At 39.5% G+C, this 20,670-nt stretch overlaps 1 protein-coding gene across 4 annotated transcripts in view; it reads right to left on the bottom strand.

The window, feature by feature from the left end:
* AKAP6 (A-kinase anchoring protein 6) overlaps positions 1-20,670 on the bottom strand; it is a 598,070-nt gene that overhangs the window by 478,963 nt on the left and 98,437 nt on the right. For all 4 annotated transcript variants that reach the window (XM_029238347.1, XM_029238344.1, XM_029238345.1 and 1 more), the window contains one exon: positions 11,430-11,641. The gene's annotated coding sequence lies outside the window, so the exon portion shown is untranslated. The remainder of the gene's footprint in view (positions 1-11,429; positions 11,642-20,670) is intronic.

Genomic DNA, 20,670 nt, shown 5'->3' with positions numbered 1-20,670 from the left:
TGGAATAGCAAGAATCACTCAAAGGTGTTCAGAACCTTGAAAACCATCACTGAAAAAGAGAATTCATTTTCTACATACTGAATACAATCAAGTTGCCTCTCTCACAGGGTTATGTGGATTCGCTCATTCGTGCAACAAGAATTTACCGAGCCCCACCACATGCCAGACACTATTCTAGGAGCTAAGGAAACATCAACGAACAAAATAGAAAGGAGGCAAGAATATACAGTGGAGAAAGGACAGCCTCTTCAATAAGCGGTGCTGGGAAAACTGGACAGCTAATGTAAAAGAATGAAATTAGAACACTCCCTAACACCATACACAAAAATAAACTCAAAATGGATTAAAGACCTAAATGTAAGGCCAGACACTATCAAACTCTTAGAGGAAAACATAGGCAGAACACTCTATGACACAAATCATAGCCAGATCCTTTTTGACCCACCTCCTAGAGAAATGGAAATAAAAACAAAAATAAACAAATGGAACCTAATGAAACTTCAAAGCTTTTGCACAGCAAAGGAAACCATAAACAAGACCAAAAGACAACCCTCAGAATGGGAGAAAATATTTGCAAATGAAGCAACTGACAAAGGATTAATCTCAAAAATTTACAAGCAGCTCATGCAGCTCAATAACAAAAAAACAAACAACCCAATCCAAAAATGGCCCGAAGACCTAAATAGACATTTCTCCAAAGAAGATATACAGATTGCCAACGAACACATGAAAGAATGCTCAACATCATTTATCATTAGAGAAATGCAAATCAAAACTACAATGAGGTATCACCTCATACCAGTCAGAATGGCCATCATCAAAAAATCTAGAAACAATAAATGCTGGAGAGGGTGTGGAGAAAAGGGAACACTTTTACACTGTTGGTGGGAATGTAAATTGATACAGCCACTATGGAGAACAGTATGGAGGTTCCTTAAAAAACTACAAATAGAACTACCATACACGACCCAGCAATCCCACTACTGGGCATATACCCTGAGAAAACCGTAATTCAAAAAGAGTCATGTACCAAAATGTTCATTACAGCTCTATTTACAATAGCCAGGACATGGAAGCAACCTAAGTGTCCATCAACGGATGAATGGATAAAGAAGATGTGGCACATATATACAATGGAATATTACTCAGCCATAAAAAGAAACGAAATTGAGATATTTGTAGTGAGGTGGATGGACCTAGAGTCTGTCATACGAGTGAAGTAAGTCAGAAAGAGAAAACAAACACCGTATGCTAACACATATATGTGGAATCTAAGAAAAAAAAAAGGTCATGAAGAAACTAGGGGCAAGACGGGAATAAAGACACAGACCTACTAGAGAATGGACTTGAGGATAGGGGGAGGGGGAAGGGTAAGCTGTGACAAAGTGAGAGAGTGGCATGGACATATATACACTACCAAATGTAAAATAGATAGCTAGTGGGAAGCCGCCGCATAGCACAGGGAGATCAGCTTGGTGCTTTCTGACCACCTAGAGGGGTGGGATAGGGAGGGTGGGAGGGAGGGAGACCTAAGAGGGAAGAGATATGGGAACATATGTATATGTATAGCTGATTCACTTTGTTATAAAGCAGAAACTAACACACCATTGTAAAGCAATTATACTCCAATAAAGATGTTAAAAAAAAATTAGACAAAAATCTCTGCCCTCGTGCAACTTGCTTTGTACTAAGGGGAGGCAAACAATATGGTAAAATGTGTAGTTTGCAGATGGTGATAAATGCCATGGAGAAAAATTAAGCAGGAAAAAGAAATTATGTGATATAATATATGTGCCTTTAAAATATATTATAGCATTTAAAATATATTAAAGGGGTTTTCTTTCCATTAATAAAAGCTCTGAAAAGTATTTCACTGGTTTCAGGGTTGAAGTTGAGAAATTAAATTTCTTCTTGGGGGAGTAATAATCTTACCCCACTACTTGTGAATAGCGAAACACTAATAACTTTTATTTATCAAATGCCTGCTCTGTGCTAGTAACTTTACATAAAAATACTTACTTCATGTCATTCTGTAAAATGGATATTCTCCTCATTTTACATATGGGGAAAATGACACTCTAAAAAACTCGAAATCACAGATCTTATCATCTTATGTTAGAGCTGATTCAAATGTAAATATGCCTGGCTCCAAAACCCACCCTGCCAGGCTCTGTTCTTGTTTACTGTTTAGGTTTAGGGTGTCAGGAGATCAAACGAGTCAAAAGGGAAGCAAGCTATTGCTTCCTTCTTGGGACCACCCCCCCCCCCCCCCCCCCAACTCCCCCACCACTAATCTCCTGCACAGAGAATATCAGTCTACATACATATGTGTAAATTGTTGGATTTTAGGATTCCAAAATCCAGAATAGAGATCTCTCATTTGGTACAAGCCATTGCAAAAATTCACTTTAAATTTGGTAATGTGGCCTTTCCACCACTACCTGAGATTCTAGAGTATCTCTGAAAAGGAGCATTTTGTTTTCCCCTCAGACTGGTTGACAGCACTCATTTTACTACTTTGTGTTTGGGTATTAAGCGTAAGTAGTAATTACAAAAGGATGGAGTTAAGATCTAGCATCTGAGAACCAGAAAAAAACATCATGCCAGAGACCATGATTTTTGTTATTTTCTTAAAGAAAATATATTTTTTAATTAAAACAAAATATGTGGGTTTATTCACCTTCACAACAAATAAACCTAATAATACTAACCAGAGCAAGGACCAAAAGGAAAAACTCTCTAAGTAAAAAATAACATGGTGAAACATGTCTCTTCTTAAGCTGGTTACATTACCTTTTTCTTGGTCCTCTGTCTCTTAGCATAATCATTTTCAGTTTAGTCAAAATTCAAATGCTTAAAAATCATGTTATCAATTATTTAATACTAAATTAGTGAAAACTCTAATATTTTAATTCACCAATCTGATTATTAGTTCTCTGAGCAATCATGCCTGTTTTGTGGTTGTTTTTATTTTTTACCATTATTTTTAGGTCTGTTCTTTCTTTTCAAGCAGCTGCTCTTCTGAGACAGATATTCTCAGTGTTCTATAAGCTGCATGCCACTCCTAGCCAAGGCTGAAGAAATGTGTTTCTCTCTGGAGGCTTGCTGTGATGCCTACCTTCTCACCATCCCCTCCCCCCATTTTTATTTATTTTTAATTGAAAATGCAATGTAGTAATAACACTGAAGGACAAAAATTTTTAACTACATTTGTACACCTGTTTTAATTTTGCATGTAGTCTTCTACCACATAAGGCCCTGCTATTTTGGTAATTTCTAGTTGATGCCCCACATAGATTGCCTGGAAGAGTGACTAATATGCGTTTTAGACTCATTCTCTTTTAATTCACAGCAAAACAAAGAACAGGTTAAATACAGTGCAATATTTGAATTAAATATTTAAAGCTAAATGTAAGCAGATTACTTCAGAAGGGGAGGTAAAGTGTCACTTGGTTTTAGATGGGCTATTTTTATGCTAATATAATGGGAATAAACAGTAGCAGGGAAGATGGGGGCCTGGGGGGCTGCTGGTGGGGAGGATTTTGGTGGATTCACAGCTATCCCAGAAGGTTACAGTGATTGGAGACTGATGGGATAGAAACAAAGGATGAGCACTAAAAATTGAAAAAGCTGAGAGTGGGTGGGAAACAAAGATTCTGAGTGGGCCAGAAAACGTAATGAGTTATTTAAGAAAAAACATTTAAATCAAGGAATTGAATGAAAAGAATAGAAGATGAGATGGCAGCCCCAGACATACCTGGAGCCCCATCTCAGAGTACCTCTAGAGCAAGGGGAGAACTAATCAGAATTGTCTATAAGCAGAGCCCAGACAACACAGTGTTAAATCTATGACAAGCTCTCCAAGTAATATACATGTGCTTGCCTTTGGTTGTCCTAATTGGTAAAGTGTTTCTTCAGCACATGGTCTTGCACATGGTAGACATTTGACACATCTGTTGATTGTTGACTGCTGATGAAATTATCTGAAACAGCTGGCTTTACAGCTTGTACAGTGGTGGACATGGTGGGCATTAGGATTGTTACAGGGTACAGAGTAAAGCTGTGAGTCCTTGGGGCTTGATCCTTAGAGAAGACTCCATCTCTAAGATGTGACAAAAGCCCCTCATGGATTTGTCAGGTCCTTGTTTACTGTCACACGGCCAAAAAATTAACCTTTTTCCAGTGCAGCAAATACCATCATTCATGTTAATTCTCTAACATTTCTCTGCACATCTGTAGATTAATACAGTATCTTTTCACTGTGACATGATGGGTGAGAATGCTTCACCTACTATAAGGTCCAGGAGTCTGTCACCAGCATCTCATTATTATAAATAGTAATGGCAGATCTGGACTTATGAACATTAACATTAGCATGGCTGGAGCTCCCTTGCTGGAGAAGGGTTCATTATAAATATTGACTGCAATTCCCTTTTTAACTAAAAAAAAGTGAACTCTTCCTACAGTAATATAATCTCAAATTATAGGCCCCTAGCCTCCTGGAAAGAAAGAATAGAGGGAAAAAAACAGCGCTAAAAAAATACCCAGCCAGCATAAAAATGTTGTGTAATTTAAATAAAGTTAAACAAAGCAGGGGATAAAAGTAATCAAGTAGTAAACAAAGGGCGGGAAAATTAATACAAACAATGAACCAACAGGACGGTTAATTAGCTTGCTTTGCAAAGAACATTTGATTTCTCCCCTGAAAGCAGTGGTGGTGACAAATAATCCTGACCTATCAAATATCTTCAGGTACAATGTAACATGTCCCCCCATTGCCTATAAAAGAAATGCCACTGAACTACTGTGCATGGTGGTGAATCACCATGGATGCTTCTAAATTACTATGCATGGCATCTTTTCTCTGGGTTGTTTGACAATGGTCCTTCTGTTTTTTTTAAGCTCTACAATTGCCATTTGAATTATTCTGGAATAGAAGTCTCAAACTCAAATACCCACAGGGTTCAAGCAGCAGCAGTGGGGGTAAATGGATGGGAGTAGCGGGGAGACCGTGATGAACTGGAGAACACTGCTCCATCTAAGGCAGTCAACTCTTGCCAAGTGAGCCACATGATCTAATTCTTAAAGAGAAGCTTAAAACTCAGATTTGTGTGTCAATTTTTTATATCAAAAGGGCCATACAAAACTGCCTAGGTAACTTGCAGGGTCCAGTGTAAAATAAAAATGAAGAACCCCTTGCTCAAAAATTACTAAGAATTGCAAGCTGGCAATAGCAGAGCATTAAACCAGGTGTGGACCCCTCTCAGCGCAGGGCCCTATGCTGCGACATAGGTTGCCAGCCCATGAAGCCTGCCCTGCAGCTATACAAAACAAGCTCAGGAATCACCCAGTTTGAGACCCTGCTCTAAAGGTTCTACATTCTCTTCCCACTTCCCCTTGTGACTCAAAGCAAACAAATGCAAGATGGCTGGAAGAGTTTGGAGCATGCCCTACAGCTAAAGAACAGAGAAAAACATGGCTGGTGGCTTACAAGGGAAGAAGTCTCTCCTTTGTCTTCACCAAGTCTTAAAACCAACTGGGGGATTCAGTTGTTGATAGGTATGTGCTTGTGGAAATGAAATCTTCAGCCCTATTAATTCAAAATACCTAAAAGTCTGTTGCTATAGCCAAAGTTCTATAAAAAGTGATACTCCCCTGAAAAACCTTCCCATTCATGGCCCATCTATAGAGTTGGGTATGTGCAATTGCCATCAAAGAGGAACAGTCAATCCACAAGTGATTGTCACAAGTCAGACATCCTTCACACACGCGTCATAGTTTTGAGGGGCTTCCCTGGTGGTCCAGCGGTAAAGAATCCATCTTCCAATGCAGGAGACGCAGGTTTGATCCCTGGTCGGGGAACTAAGATCCCACATGCTGCAGGGTAACTAAGCCCGCGTGCCACAAACTACAGAGCCCACGTGCCCTGGAGCCCACGCGCCACAACTACAGAAAGAAAACCCACACGCCACAACTAGAGAAAAGCCCGAGCAGACCGCGCTCTGTAACAAAAAGATCCCGCACGCCTCAACAAAGATCCCGAGTGCTGCAACTAAGACCCAAGGCAGCCAAAAAACAAAAACAAAAACAAATAAGGAAAATAAATAAATAACACTTAAAAATATATAATCATAGTTTTGTTTTTTGTTCATGTTTATTTATTTATTTATTTAATTTTTTGGCTATGTCAGGTCTTCATTGTGGCACATGGGCTCCTCTCTAGTTGTGGTGCGTGGGCTCCGTAGCTGTGGCGCACAGGCTCCAGAGCACGTGGCCTCTGTAGTTGCAGTTCACGGGCTTAGTTGCCCCACAACATGTGGGATCTTAGTTCCCCGACCAGGGATCGAACCCACATCCCCTCCATTGTAAGACAGACTAGACTCTACCACTGGACCACCAGGGAAGTCCCACAATCATAGTTTTGAATACATTAGTTAATATGATTGTTTAGACAAATGCTTCCCATTTAAAGTGACGTTTGTAAGGCATACTAGGGTGAATAAATAGGCTGCTTGTAGCTGGAGGTGACTGGCACATACCTCTACCAGCATGCTAGCTGGAATGTTCCATTTAGAGGGCTTACTGGACAGTTTTTAAAGATTAAAAATATCTTTCATAAAAATGAAAAAAACTCCTTAAACTGATCTGTCATATACATTTCATATTTCCATACGTCAGGTTTATGTCAATTGAGACAGACATGTGCTTTTTGTTTAATTACAATTATACTTTTCAGAATAGCTTAATAAAACAAAATGCTAATCACCAAATTGGCTTTGTTCACACCCAGCAAGATTCTAATCCAAACTCAAGAAGAAAAAACCAAAGCTACTTGGCTCCACCAAAGCCAAAGTGATGGAGATGCTCTATGGAAATCAAGCAAAAATCACAGGGCTTAAGCCTGTCAAGGTAGAAAAATGAAAACAACTCCAGGATCTTTAAAAAGTTTGGACTGAACTATTCTGCTAGTTCACACTGCTCCCCTTTTTTTTCACTTAACATTGCATTTCCTCTTTCCTAGTCTGATGTGCCCACAGTTTATTTTTCTTTGCTGACTGGAACAAAATAATTTTTATTTTTTAATTTGTATTGAAAGTTTGATATAAAAAAATTCTAGATGCTCAACCTCTTTCCCGCACCTATTTCTTGCTTACAGTGAACCTCTTTTCAATGACTATCTAATGAAGGCAGCTGTTAAATAAAAATGAATGTTATATAAAAAAGTAAGAGAAAAACCAAACCTATTATTCAATGCAGCAATTTTACCTCCACATGTAGACCATATATGCATATGTGCAGAGATAATGGGTGTATCTCTGGAATAGAAGTAAATGGAAATAGTATTACAGCATCAAAGAGAATAAATTATTCCACTGTAAATTTATCTGTTTATTTTTATCTCCGCACCTCCACCCCTGCCGCTAGAATGCAGTGGGGTAAGAGATCTGCATCTGTCTTGTCCCACTGCTATGTTCCTAACATTGCCTGGCACATAGTAGATACTCAGTAAATAGGTGTTAAATTGAATTGAATACATAGGATCAAAACAAGTTATCATTCCCTGGTTCTAGGATTGGAAATAGAAGGAAACCTGAGACATGTAGCAGGACTACCAACTTCCCTAAATTCCACTGGCTTTTTTATTCCCTAAATAGAGCCTAACTCCTGTGGTCACTGCACCCAGCAACTCCGTTGCTTTCTGGTCAGCCTCTAATTCCTGTAGCTCATGCAGACACAAGCTTGGGCCTAATTGAAACAGGCTGGGACAAAGATTAACTTCTTCCCAGAACCTAGTAATGGCTAATGAGCTCTGTGGAATAATATTTCTAAGTATTCATCATACCGGAATCAATATCAATGTGCTGTCAGTGTGTGCATTAGCCCCACAGTCAAACAAAGAACAGCCCTTATGGCCCAATAATGACACTGGGCGTGGATAGCTGGGGATGGGCAAGATGATGCAGAGATGACTATAGCAGCTCTCCTCAAACACAAGGCTTCCAGGATGTTGCAGAGACGGTCATTCTTGTACTTTGTCAGAGGTAGGCAGCATTTAGATTCAGCCACTGATAATACTCAGCAAAATAACTCTCTTTTATCTTCCTAACCCATGAGATGGATTACACCTTCCTGACTGTAAGAGAAGTCTACTCTTCTGTTCCTTGCTGGTGTTGGCAAGGAATTCAAATGTCTTAAAGTTAGCAGAGCACTACATATGTAGCTGGTAAGACAGGTACAACAAATTTGAATCATTACTGACTCAGGTAAGACCTGCTTTTATTACAACTCCATCGTGCCCACACTCATTCGTGTAGCGTTTCCCATCCTCAGATCCTGCTAGAAAGATATGTCAAGCAAGGGTACTGGCAAAAGGTCTGAGCATCAAGTCTGCATTACTTTAATCTCTGGGATCAGAGTAGGATCTGACCAAGATTCATGCTCATCCCTGTAGTAAAATGGATCTTAGTGCTGTAAATGAGATTTCATTCTACGTGTGAAATCTGATTTTCCAATTACAGTGAGAAGGGTGGGGTGAGTTTGATAGAGTAAAGACGACTGCTCTTATGGTATACACAGTTAAGATGTTATAAAACTAAGATGACTGTGGGTAAGCAGGTGGGCATCACAGTCAAATCACATTGATTTGGAATCCTGGTCCAATAACTTATTAACTATATGACCTTAGCCAAATTTGGTAACCTGGCTAAAACTTAGTTTCTGTAAAATGTAAATAATAATAACTTAATCCTCCTATAAAATGAGATTGTTACTCTCTATCTCATAATGTCATTATAAGGGCTGAATAAGTTACATACAATGTTTAGTCCAGTGCCACTACATAATAAGAATTGAATAAATAAGAGCTGTGGTTGTTACTATGATTTTTCTTTTTATCACCCCACCATGGCCTAGTTATCTACAAAGAATTAACTTCTTTGTACCTTTGTAATTCAGTGAAGAAAGCCATAACCAAAAGCATGGAAGAAGTTAGTTTCTTGTCAGGCTTCCATGGTCTAAACTTGGCCACACAATAAATATGATCTTAATGATCTTTCACTAATCACTGTGAAACAAAATTCTCTGAATTCTAGAAAGTTTCAGTGAAACACCACAAAATGAAGCCATAGAGCAATCTCTCCCTTCCCCCATACACACACACACCCCATCCACCCCTTGGGGATATATTAAACTAAGACAACTGAAATAGCCTTAGCCAGTAATTAAGACACACAGCTAATCAGAGAGCAGCACAGGCTGTGGCCCTCTGCAAAGAAAACGAGCACCCAGGATGACAGCTCCCGTTACTAGGGCTTTGTTCTCCTAGAGCAAAAAGAGCACAAAAGCATAAAGTTGGGGAACTACAAAAGCATTTTGAACATTTGCAGAGGTGAGGAGAGATCACAGGCTCCTCTAAACTGGAAGGAGATTATACCAGATAACTGCGTCAGCCCACACCCTCCAGCGCCTTCCCCACCCTCAAAGCATGACTCCACTTTTCCTATCATTGCCTTTAAGGAATCTGGCTTCTGCGACTTCCAGTAATGGTACAAATCACCCATGATGAAGCAGCTGAGAGCACTGTTAGACAAAAGAAACAAAAATTAAGCAAATAGGAAACTCCTTAAAATGCTACCTTTGGTTATTTTTATTCCTAGCAATTTATGTTACCAAAGCAAGTCTTTCTTCATTGCTTTTCCTTGCAAGTAATACTTTAAATGAATTCCAATGGCCACTGAGTGATTTTCTCTAGACCCATAATCTAGCCACTAGATGCACTTTCCCCTCCCCCATCACCATCTAGCACTCCTCCCTGTCACCTTAGAGCTTCTGACTTAGCTGTATTCACACCCAGAAGTCCCAGCAGAGCTTTCTGTTCACATTTTACGACATAAAAAAAGCAGGCAATGAACCCATGCTCCTAAGTGCCTGCGATAAAGCCAGGCTGAGCTGACCTCTCCCATCCCAAACAGCTGCATGTCAGGCACATAAACTTAAAGGACCAAGAGCAGCATGTGTGTGATGTGTATAAACAAACTAATTAAATCCAAGATCTTTCATCCCAGCTAGCGCCTAATGGGACCAATAGGCTCGACTCTGTGCAAAAAAAACCCACAAAACAACAAAAAAAACAAATCACTCCAAGCTAGCAAGAGGTATTGCTTTTCCTGCTTCCTGTGATACATGTCTTTTAGGCTCAATAAACAGCCTCAAAGAAGAGGAACTCAAGGGTTGCCATTCATTCCCGTACGACTTTTCAAATAAAAACTATCAGCTTGGCAGCACTGAGCCAAAGACCACTCCCTGATCCCAAGTGGACACACTGATCCATTGGACTGACATGCACCTCCTCCTTTCCTTCCCTTAGTAGCAATCAGCTGCACCGGGGAAATCCATTGCCCCAAACAAAAGACAACTCGCTGCTCCTTATCTGATAACGTCAGGTCATAATTTTTAGAAAAAAAATAATAATAATAATGAAGAGGCCTAAAGACAGAGCTAGGAGTTGAAATAAGCACCATACGTGTTTACATAGAGTTTCAGAATTGAGTTGAGGTTATGACTGAGCCCAGAGATCTGTATTCGCCACCATCACTGGGGACTCTGCTATTTATTCATCTTATCAGATTCTGGTTAAAGTTAAGCAAGAGGTAGCAACACCATTGCCACTTGCAGAGGCTCTCCATAGGGTTACCTTTCACTGCAACTGCCGCAGAGAGGAGACTTGTTACAAGTCAGCCTGCAGATAACTCCAGCTATTTTGAGGACTAGCTAGAGACGAAAAAATATTGTGGCAGTCTTTCAACTAACTATGAAGGACACGGGTCAAAGGACTACCATGTAAATCAATAGGCTCAAGTAATTTCATTTTGTTTGGGTCTCCATGTTTTTAAAAAATTCTGTCTTGAACATTCAAGAGATCCCCTTTCACATCAGGGCTATGTCAAATGCTTATTCAGCATTCGTTCCTTGCCATGAAGAAACTGAAACCCAACCGAGGTAAATACTGAATTTCATACTGTAAATCACTTAATATTTCATAAATCACAAGAACAAATAGGAGACCAATGAGCTCTCCCCATAAAAAAGAAATAGGTATCTTTACAATCTTTAAATACTGTGAACTGCTCAATTTAGAGCCTATTTGGGGTTTTGCAACAGAAAAATATCTTATGTTTATGAAAAATTCCATGAGAACACTAAAAATAACAGGCAGAGATAGAACAAGAATAATTCCACATATTTTGATCCCTCTATGACTCTTATAGGCCTTTGTCTTAACCCAGCAGCCTGAAAACAGATTTAGGTAAAACAGCCCTTCTTTCCCTAGTCCATTTTAAGCAGACAACATCCCCCCATCACCGCCTTAGCAGACACCGACTAACCAAGAAAACAGCCATAAAATTAAGGCCCAGACATTTAACACTCACCATCTCCTGCTCCCACCGCCTTCTTTTGATGTTTACAGCACATCTGTAGGATGCAATACTAGGAGATGCCTTGTTTGACCTGCTGCATGATGCTGTGACATCAGTTCAGATGATGCAGCTCATTATGGGAAAGACTGCTGTTGCTATGGCAACTGGGATGTGCTAGGAATCCTTGCTGCATTTCCAGTGGAGCCTGAGACAATACGGAAGCCCTGTAAGAAACAGACAATATGCAAAATTTAGATCAAAGGAAGAGGATCCCTCATTGGGCTAAAATCCATAGGTTTAAAAGGGATTTCCCTGAAGTCATTTTGGAAAAAATAAAAATAACCTCCTACTTTGTTGTTACACACTTAGAAAAAGGGGAGGGGGGAATTAGATTTAGTGCTAAAACAAATAAAAACTCAAATGGACAATGTTTCTCTGTTACGCAATTTGATTACTTTTTCCTCTCTGGACAGCATTTCAATTACTTTTTAAAAAAGTTATTAAAAAGAATTTTTCTCATTTGTCAAAGACGAAAAGAACAAAGCAAGGAACAGAAAAAAAAATTAAAAATGGAATATAAACAGCTGAGAAAGTGACTCTAATTCTAAAGAAAATAGGGTTTAATTCTCAGAATATGGACAAACTCCTACCAACAAAGTCTGTCCTAATCATTTCCACTGATGGACACCAACCCAGACACATGACACGTGACACAGAACCTTCTCATGCAGACTAGCCCCAGCTCTCACTTGAGCATTGGATAGGCACATGGAAGGAGGTTTAGAATCTAGGGGGCACACCACATCACCTTCAACTTCTCGGGCCCCTTCCTTTGACATGCAGAGAACCCCTACCCCTCAGAGCCAAAATGCAAGAGTCTTTTTCTGGGACCAAACCTGGTAGTTGGAACAAATGGCAGACCTGCTAGAAACTTCCAAATCATTGGCATTCCAAACATTGGGGTTCTGTTTTCCTCTCTATGGGGCAATGAGACACACAGGAGGAAATTACTCACAGCCCTCCCCCCACAAAAGCTGAAACTGTGTGAAAAGCCACATTTAGATAAGACATAGTGAGGTATTTCTGTAGTTCGTAAAAGAAAAGCAAATCTAAAGCAATCATTTCTTTCCACTCCTGAGCAGAAACAAACATTATGTGATGCGAACTGGGGAGAAGGAGACATGGACAAAGCAGCCATCTCTTGCATATTTAATACTCTCAGACCACGGATAGAGAGAGAATCAAGCTGACCTACATACATCCACTCTATCTGCACAACTCTGGGGAAGAACAACACTCTAAAACCCTCAAATCTAATGAGACAATTATGTCGTCCCCTCCTACTTGAGATTTTAAATGGCATTGTTAACCAGCAGCATGGGGGATGGGGAGATGAAATAGCAGAAGGAATTCAGGCAGTGGCTTGGTAAATGGGGGCTGATAAAATGCCTGAAAGACGCCAAGATCCTAGCAGGGTGCACCATCAGCTATGCACAGAGCATCCCCTCCCTGATGCAAAGCCAGGATTATTCTTGCTTCACCTAATGAGGAATTGAGAGGCCAAGAGCAAGATGTGAAGCTGCCTGCCCAAGTCATCCATGCTTTCAGTCATGCGCAGAGCCTGACTCCCACCCTTTATCTTAGGCCACATGCCACACCAAGGGAAGTAACAGGCAGCCACTCCAGTGTAAAGAGCACTGATCTGGGATTCAGGAAACCCAAGTGTTAATGCCAGTTCCTCCAGTGAGCATCTGTGTAACGTCAGGTCAATCAATTAACCTCTCTGGGCCTCAAGTTTTTCACCTGCAGAGATGATGGATTTAGCTAATAACCATGGTTTTCAAGTTTTTTGTTAGTCGTGGAACCCTATCTTCTAATGATACAGACCAAAGCTGGGCTGCCCTGGGTGAGAGGGGATAAGAAGCCCAGAGCCAAGTTTGACGAGCTCTTCTCAACCCCATGCCCCATCTCACCTGCTATGATCTGACCTCTGAAGGCACTCTGATGAAACCCTCAGCCACTGGGGAAGATGGAGTGAAAGTCATGGCTCTATAACAATATTATAAGCCTTTCCATAACTGAAATCTACAGTTCTATAAAAGGGAGAGAAGAGGGTGGGATCAGGTGTTCCAGACTTGATTATGGCTTCTCAGTATGAGTTTCCTTTGCCAGAAAAATGTCATTGGTTTGGTGGGAAGAGATGGATGTCTCATCAATTCTGAGGCCAAGTCAGACTTTTAACAACCTGAAGTGGCTGAATTACTGGCCCCCAAAATGGCCTAATAAAAAGTGGACCCATAAAGCAGAAGCAAGTCATGAAGTATTTTCTTGCTGTGTGAATGGGGCTGTAGTAATTCACCTTGAATTTCCTAATGGCCTTTCTCACTACCTCCAAATCCTCAATTTGTGGTGTTGTTTTGAGGATTGCATGCACTAATGTTTATAAAAGCATTTGGAAACCAAAAGCGGAACCTTTGTTAATATTGTCGTTAACAGCCCACTCACCCCAGTCAGGGGAGGCTATTCAGCTCTCGCCTGTAGGTCCAGTAAGATTCTGGACTCTGGAATAAGATGGTTAGGAAATGGCTTACAAGGTCTGCACAGCTACCAATGCAGGCTTACCCCTCACTACTCACTTCAACAAGGGGTCCTCCCAGAGGACAGAGCCAGGGCTATGGGCAGAATGCATAAACACCTCCTCTTGGAGAACAGAGTCAGGGCCTTGCCAAGGAAACTCTCCTACTTCCAGGTGGCCATTCTTACTAGCCAAGGGTCATTTCTACCCTAAGCAATGTTACTTGGCTATACTGTTGACATTTTATTATTTTCAGGTTTCCAGGAGAACAGAGCTACAGAATTAACCAAAGGTTGAAATCTTATGCAGAAGGAGAAGGGGTTTAGTTAATCCTTTACCAACAATGCCCAATTCTGGAATTCTGGCTTCAAAATTGACCTTCATTCACAAAATATACAAATACTCAAGCACTCTAACCACAGGCCTACATGACCATATACCCATGCTGGCTGTAGATGCTGTTTTAATCAGTACACTATATACTTTCTGAGAACATTTGCTGGCCAAAAATATTTGGACACCAAATTACAGTGGTCATTTGTGGCTCTTACTGTTGTCAAATGCACACCATCCCTTCTACTTTTTTTAGATAACCACACAGATGTTAATCATGGGTGATCAGAATAGAATTTGCAACCACAATATTAATAATAAGCTCAGTTATTATTGTAGTTAGCTAATGTTTGGATTTATTATTTCCTCTCAGACATTACCTCTTCCACATTCTAACTTATATGCTTTGGGTGGGAATCCAACCAAGGAATGCAGAATGCCGCTCAGTCTTAAGCCAATAAGCTTGTTCCATCCCCAGACATACAGAAATTAGTTCAAAGATGATATGAGACCCCACTGAAGCCAACAAGATACAGTGAGACATTTTAAAGAAATCACTGTTGGCTCCTGGTTTTGAAAGGGTGTCAAATCTGAAGTAGCTCATCCATTTTGTATTCATGAGTGAAGAATCTGTCTAAGCCAACAGAGGGAGGGCTGAGATAAGTTGAGAGAAAAGAAACTGAGTTCTGATGACACTGCTTGGGCCAGAAATCAGCCCTACTCTGACTCTGTAGGTTATAAGAGCCAAAAAGCCCCTTTTCTGCTTCAGCCAGTATGTTTTGGGGTTTCAGTCACAGTAAACAGAGCCCTAACTGATCCAATCACTGAAGAAACTGTGTAAGGCATAAATTGGCACCATTAGCATGAAGTGTACTTGGAAGAAAAAAAAAAAGCTTGGGCTCTGGAGTGGTGCATGAGACTGAACAGTGAGACCCCTCAAAGGGTTAGGGTCAGGGCCAGAGCTGGCAAGACCCCCTCACAAGGAAGGCGCAATGCATTATTCATCTTTTCTCCTGGACATTCCCAGACTTGACAGTGACTACATACTCCAATCAGCTTAAGCCCCATTCCTCTGTCCTTTCCCAGGCAAAATTCCCATCAGCAAAGGCCAAAAAGCCTCCAAAAGCCCAGGGAGGATGGATTAGCTCCTGACTGAACACCTCAATTTGGAACCTGAAGCAAACCTTGGGGTGATTTTCGCCAAAGAAACTGGCCCCAACCTGTTCAAAGGTCTCCCTGTCATCTTCTGAATTTAAGATTTTCTCTTGCCCGACTTTAGAGTTAATATGGTTTGCTGCTTCACTAGATTTAACGCCAAACAAAAACATTTGACATAAAACCAAGTGGCTTTAATGTGCCGGTGGAAGTCCAGTTGTGCTGAGTTATATAGGTAAAGGAAATACCTATATATATCAGGACCAACATATGATGAGGGTTTATGTGCTGTTTAAACTTTGCACTGGCATTTCTGGGGCTTTCCTGTTGTAGTACTCAATTTTTTCATAGGTCTTAATCTTATCTACTCAAGTAAACAGCTCTTTAGGGTACTACCAATGTCTTGCGCTACTTTTGATTCCCCCATAACCTTTAGTGCACTCCTAGGCATAAGTAATCCCCTAACAAGTCCTTCTTAATTTCTTTTTTGTTAAAGTAACATTGTTTCCATTCCAGGCAAAGAAAAATTTCCTAACAGCTTTCTCCTTATCACAGCAGAGTTTGAAATGTTATAAGATTTTACTAAGGCTTTCATGTGTAAATCTTTTCCCCTTCCTTTTGCTGCCTAAAATAACAAAAAGTAATTTGCTACTAAGAAAATCTGACCAAAAATGATAACGCAAGCCAGCAAACAAACATTTAATATGTGTCATCAGAGACAGAAGGAATAGTGATCATGATACCTGTTTCAAGTTATTTACGACTGAGTCTTTTAATTAACATAGCATTTTCAGCCCACACGGTCTTTTAAAAAACTAGATTCCTCCCCTTACCTGAGAAAAATCATGAATAAAATAACTAACCCTCATTTACATTAAAATAACTAACCTGGCATAAGCATAATGCATTCTAGAAATATGGAGTTTCCTGAGATAACTTTAGTTAGAAAAAGTGATTCTTTTCTATGGAAAAGAAACAAATTACATCATACCTTCATATGTAAAATTCCTACAGTAAATAATATGTTAAAGGGCTCACTAAATCAAAGTTACAAGTAGCTCTGATAAAAGAGATTTGTTTTACAAGGTACAAACATTTTTTTTAGTGAATAATCCAATTTAGTAAATGTACTCTTAAAAATCAGCTCTATATAAAGTACAGAGTTACACACCATTGGTAAAGTTATCTTCATTTGCTAGAGTGCTATGAAACAAACAAGAGAGCTGAAATGTTCAGCCGATTACAAGTATCCATTTTGCTTTACATCTGAGTCGTTATATCAGGCTGCCTTATATTCCATTAACTGGACGCATGTCTGTCATGGAAACAACTTCAAGCATCTTCAGGGCAAAGACTAAGTCTTCCAGAGCAGAGTAGGTTGTGTAGCAAACACTTGTCGTGTACATTGCCTAGTAAATGCTTCTTTACATGAGTTCGTCAAACTCAGAGACTTGATCCTGGCCAGCTAAAGACATGCAATTAGAAACTCCCAAACCACCAGTCAATCATAAATATACATGCATATAAACACATACACATATTGACTTGAAAACATGAGAATGAGCTTTTGCACATAATACCAATATTTCCCTCTTACTCTAGCCAGTGATAATATTTTACTTTCAAATGTATTAATTTACTGCTGGTCTAAACATTCTATCAAAATGTATTTATTGTAAAAACATTTCACCATAATACAAAATATTATTGCTTCATGGAATTCTTTTGAAAAAGATTACACAGACACAAACATAAAAGTAAATCTAAAATATTCATAAGTATACATGTCACAAAAAGAACATACACCATAATAAATACACTGAGATAACATACAAAACAATAAAGTCAAGTAATAAAAGCATTGCTTTACCTAGCTCTATGTTTATAGTGCTTGCTCGGTGCTATGGACTGAATATGTGTATCCCGCCAGAATTCACAGGCTGAAATCCTAACCCCCAAGGTAATGGTATCAAGAAATGGAACTTTTGAGAAGTGACCAGGTGATGAAGGTGGATCGCTCATAAATGGGATTAGCGCCCTTACAAAAGAGGCCCCAAAAAGCTCCCTTGACCCCTTTTACCATGTGAGGACAAAGCAAAGAGCATTGTCTATGAACCGGGAAGTGGGTTCTCACCAAACACAGAATCTTCCAGCCCCTTGATCTTGGACTTCCCAGACTCCACAACTGTGTGAAATTAATGTCTGTTTTTTATAAACTACCCAGTCTATGGTATTTCTGTTATAGCAGCCCAAACAGATTAAGATCCCAGCTCCTCAAAACTAAGTTGTGTTTCTATATACCTATAACAAAAGAAAAATTAAGAAAACAATCCTATTTACAATGGAGTCAAAAAGAATAAAATACTTAGTAGTAAATTTAACCCAGGAAGGTGAGAGATCAGTGCACTGAAAATTATAAAACACTGATTGATGAAAGGAATTAATGAAGGCACACATAAATGGAAAGGTAGCCCATATTCATGGATTAGAATAAATAACATTGTTAAAATGTCCGTAATACTCAAAGCAATTTTCAGATTCAATTTAATCTCTATCAAAATGCCAGTGCATTTTTTACAGAAATAGAAAAACAACCCTAAAATTTGCATGGAACCAAAAAAGATCACAAATAACTAAAGCAATCTTGAGCAAGAAGAACAAAGCTGGAGGCATCACACTTCCTGATTTCAAACTATCATACAAGGCTATAGAAAGCAAAACAGTGTGGTACTGGCATAAAAATAAAACACATAGATCAATGGAACAGAATAGAGAGACCCAAAACAAACCCATGCATATGTGGTCAACTAACTTTCAACAAAGGCACCAAGAACACAAAATGGGAAAAGATAGCCTCTTCAGTAAGTGGAGCTGGGAAAACTGGATATCCACATGCAGAAGAATGAAATTGTGCCCTTATCTTATATCATACACAAAAATAAATTCAAAATGGATTGAAGACTTAAGGAAAAGACCTGAAACCATAAAATTCTCAGAAGAAAATATAGGGGAAAAGCTCCTTGATATTGGTCTTGGCGGTAATTTTCTGGATACAACATCAAAAGTACAGACAACAAAAGCAAAAATAAATGAGACTACATCAAACTAAAAAGTTTCTGCACAGCAAAGGAAACAATCAAGAAAGAAGAAAATATTTGCAAACCATATATCCAATAAAGGTTTAATATCCAAAATATAAAAGAATTCTTACAACTCATAGCAAAACAACAATCCAATTTAAAAATGGGCAAAGGATCTGAATAGACACTTTTCCAAAGAAGACATACAAATGGCCAAAAGGTATATGAAAGATGTTCAACCTCACTAATCAGGAAAATGTAAATCAAAACCACAATGAGATATCACTTCACACCTACTAGGATGTCTGTCATCAAAAAGACAATAGATAACAAATATTGTCCAGAATGTGGAGAAAAGGGAGCCCTTATACACTGTTCGTGGGAATGTAAACTGGTACTGCCACTATGGAAAACAGTATGGAGGTTCTTCAAAAAATTAAAAATAGAACTACCGTATGATCCATAAATCCTACTTCTGGGTATATATCCGAAGGAAATGAAATCGCTATCTCAAAGAGATATCTGCCCTCCAATGTTCATTTCAGCATTACTCACAATAGCCAAAATATACAAACAACCTAAGTGTCCATCAAAAGATGAAAGGATAAAGAAAATGTGGAAGACATATAATCTATGGAAGATATCTATATACGGGATTTATATCTCCCATTCCATATATGAGTGTGTGTGTGTGTGTGTGTGTGTGTGTGTGTGTGTATATATATATATATGTATATATATACATAAAATACATTCAGCCATAAAAAGGAAGGAAATACTGCCATTTGTAACAACATAGATGAACCTGGAGGGCATCATGCTAAATGTAACAAGCCTGAGAAAGACACAAATACTGTATGGTATAAATGGAATCTGAAAAAAAAATTTTTTAACTCATAGAGAATAGAATGGTGGTTGCCAGGGCCTTGGGGAAGGTATTGATCAAAGGGTACACACTTTCAATTATAAGATGAGTAAGTTCTGAGGATGTAATGTACAGCATGGTGACTATAGCTGATAATTCTGTATTGTATATTTGAAATCTGCTGAGAGTGTATCAATAGACCTTATGCATTCTCACCAAAGAAACCAAAAAACAAAAACCCAGTGACCATGTGAAGCGATAGATGTGTTAATTAAGTTGATTGTGGTGATCATTTCACAATGTATATGTATAGCAAATCATCACATTGTACAAATTAAATATATTACAATTTTATTTGTCAACTATACCTTGATAAAGCTGGGGGATAGAGGGAGACAATAACAACAACAAGAAAAAAGACACCCGGATCTTGTATGCTTCCTAACTAATATAAGATCAAAATACTTCAGGACCTGTTTTAGTTGGTGTGCTGGCCCTTGGCTTAATGTCTTAAAACACCCAAGAAGTGTGGCATAACTGTAGATAGTACCTGCTGTAGTTGGTCAGCACTTTAATAATGTGCCATTCAGGTTTTAAAATGTTAGTGGTGTGCTGTAGAGTATCACGAATAGTACAAGAGATGAGCTAGACTGAACAAAAAGATGATGTGTCACAGTAAAAATGAGCCAGCACCATTTATCTATCTGGGACTTCAAGTGGTGATTTAAAATAAGTAAATACCACCACCCCACTCCCCCGCCCCCCGCCAAAGTGGCACCATTCTGAGGCACTGTTTCTGATGCTGTGTGGGCTCCCATGTATTGGTGGGCTTTGAAATCAGCTTTGGAGTCTCCTTCATAGGAGACAGCCTTATGAGTAACTGTCATGCAGACGGCGGGACCTGAGGAGAGTCTAAGCCCCACCTGCCCCATGGTCTCCCTCACAAACCTGCTTTGGTTCCTAAATTACCTCAGAATCCACTCCACTCAGCTGGAAGCTAATGAATGTTTTGGAGGAGAGGTGTCACCATCTGCCATCGCAGCCACTGATACCCGCAAGGCAGTGCGTGCCGTGGGACAGGCGCTAAGCAGACGAGTGGGAAGACAAATAGGTTGAAGCCCCACCACTAACAGCCACGGGAAATCGGGCAAGGCATTAACCTCTCTCAGAGTCCTCAACTGTAAAATGAGGAGTAACTGCTCTGCTTACCTAAGAGTGCCATGAGAATCTAGAAGCAAATGCCGT

The sequence above is a fragment of the Monodon monoceros genome, unplaced genomic scaffold (assembly GCF_005190385.1).
Source record: "Monodon monoceros isolate NGI ecotype Baffin Bay Population unplaced genomic scaffold, NGI_Narwhal_1 Super_Scaffold_21, whole genome shotgun sequence".
Taxonomy (NCBI): Eukaryota; Metazoa; Chordata; class Mammalia; order Artiodactyla; family Monodontidae; genus Monodon; species Monodon monoceros.
Note: the sequence above shows the minus strand (reverse complement) of the source record. Positions and strands in the feature narration are given on the sequence as shown.